The following is a 2,500-nucleotide window of genomic DNA, read 5'->3' as shown; positions in this document are numbered from 1 at the left end:
AGCGTCAATTTCGCTCAGCAGACCTGACAACGATCCCCTCAATTTTCACAGCCCGTGCACTGGGACAGGACTGACCCAATGAGCACAGAACCAGGACAGAGCACAGGACTGACCCAATGAGCTCACAACCAGGACAGAGCACAGGACTGACCCAATGAGCACACAACCAGGACAGAGCACAGGACTGACCCAATGAGCACACAACCAGGACAGAGCACCGGGCACAATATGTGCAAAGTCCAACGTGGAGCATTCAACCCGTTAACACTGTCTGTACAGTCATCCAGCATACATGTACCTATTCACATACATGTACCTGTTCTCTCATTATTCACATACATGTACCTGTTCTCTCATTATTCACATACATGTACCTATTCACATACATGTACCTGTTCTCTCATTATTCACATACATGTACCTGTTCTCTCATTATTCACATACATGTACCTATTCACATACATGTACCTGTTCTCTCATTATTCACATACATGTACCTATTCACATACATGTACCTGTTCTCTCATTATTCACATACATGTACCTATTCACATACATGTACCTGTTCTCTCATTATTCACATACATGTACCTGTTCACATACATGTACCTGTTCTCTCATTATTCACATACATGTACCTGTTCTCTCATTATTCACATACATGTACCTGTTCACATACATGTACCTGTTCTCTCATTATTCACATACATGTACCTGTTCACATACATGTACCTGTTCTCTCATTATTCACATACATGTATCTGTTCTCTCAGTATTCACATACATGTACCTGTTCTCTCATTATTCACATACATGTACCTGTTCACATACATGTACCTGTTCTATCATTATTCACAACAGAGCAAAGAGTGTCGCTCTACGGGACAGAGCGCGCGTCCAGCTCTACGGGACAGAGCGTGCGTTCAGCTCTACGGGACAGAGCGCGCGTCCAGCTCTACGGTACAGAGTGTGCGTTCAGCTCTACGGAACAGTGTGCGTTCAGCTCTACGGTACAGAGCGCGCGTTCAGTTCTACGGGACAGAGCACGCGTCCAGCTCTACGGGACAGAGCGTGCGTTCAGCTCTACGGGACAGAGCGCGCGTCCAGCTCTACGGTACAGAGTGTGCGTTCAGCTCTACGGAACAGTGTGCGTTCAGCTCTACGGTACAGAGCGCGCGTTCAGCTCTACGGGACAGAGCGTGTGTCCAGCTCTATGGTACAGAGCGCGCGTTCAGTTCTACGGGACAGAGCGCGCGTCCAGCTCTACGGGACAGAGCGTGCGTTCAGCTCTACGGGACAGAGCGAGCGTCCAGCTCTACGGTACAGAGCGCGCGTTCAGTTCTACGGGACAGAGCGCGCGTCCAGCTCTACGGGACAGAGCGCGCGTCCAGCTCTACGGGACAGAGCGCGCGTCCAGCTCTACGGTACAGAGCGCGCGTTCAGCTCTACGGGACAGAGCGTGTGTCCAGCTCTATGGTACAGAGCGCGCGTTCAGTTCTACGGGACAGAGCGCGCGTCCAGCTCTACGGGACAGAGCGCGCGTTCAGCTCTACGGTACAGAGCGCGCGTTCAGCTCTACGGTACAGAGCGCGCGTTCAGTTCTACGGGACAGAGCACGCGTCCAGCTCTACGGTACAGAGCGCGCGTTCAGCTCTACGGGACAGAGCGTGTGTCCAGCTCTATGGTACAGAGCGCGCGTTCAGCTCTACGGGACAGAGCGCGCGTCCAGCTCTACGGGACAGAGCGCGCGTCCAGCTCTACGGGACAGAGCGCGCGTTCAGCTCTACGGTACAGAGCGTGCGTTCAGCTCTACGGGACAGAGCGTGTGTTCAGCTCTACGGGACAGAGCACGTTCAGCTCTACGGGACAGAGCGTGCGTTCAGCTCTACGGGACAGAGCGTGCGTTCAGCTCTACGGGACAGAGCGTGCGTTCAGCTCTACGGGACAGAGCGCGCGTTCAGCTCTACGGGACAGAGCGTGTGTTCAGCTCTACGGGACAGAGCGTGTGTTCAGCTCTACGGGACAGAGTGTGTGTTCAGCTCTATGGAACAGCGTGCGTTCAGCTCTACGGGACAGAGTGTGTGTTCAGCTCTATGGAACAGCGTGCGTTCAGCTCTACGGGACAGAGCGTGCGTTCAGTTCTGCGGTACAGAGCGTGCGTTCAGTTCTACGGTACAGAGCGTGCGTTCAGCTCTGTGGTGAGGATGACGCAGTGTGGCACTCAGGACAAATGCTGTCTCATGGTTTTGGGTAAAGGTTTTGAACAAACAAAACCAGAGAACAGGCCTCCATCCTCAACGTCATTCATAATCACCACCCTCAAATCATCTCACTTAAGACTGGGAGAAAGACGCAACACATCCCGGCTTTGAGCCAATCAAAACCGCTGTGAACAGGATGAAGACAAAGATGACGATGAGGACCCCCCCTCCCCCCTCCACCACGCACACTCACACACTCACACATACACACACACATGCACACTCACACACACTGACAC

General features: G+C 52.8%; 1 protein-coding gene across 1 annotated transcript in view; it reads right to left on the bottom strand.

Moving 5' to 3' along the window:
* The window catches only part of plpp3 (phospholipid phosphatase 3), a 35,463-nt gene that overhangs the window by 14,707 nt on the left and 18,256 nt on the right, over positions 1-2,500 (bottom strand). The gene's annotated exons all lie outside the window — the stretch shown is intronic.

This window comes from Chanos chanos, chromosome 4 (assembly GCF_902362185.1).
Source record: "Chanos chanos chromosome 4, fChaCha1.1, whole genome shotgun sequence".
NCBI classification, from domain to species: Eukaryota; Metazoa; Chordata; class Actinopteri; order Gonorynchiformes; family Chanidae; genus Chanos; species Chanos chanos.
The sequence above is the reverse complement of the archived record's forward strand: the minus strand, read 5'-3'. Positions and strand labels throughout refer to the sequence as shown.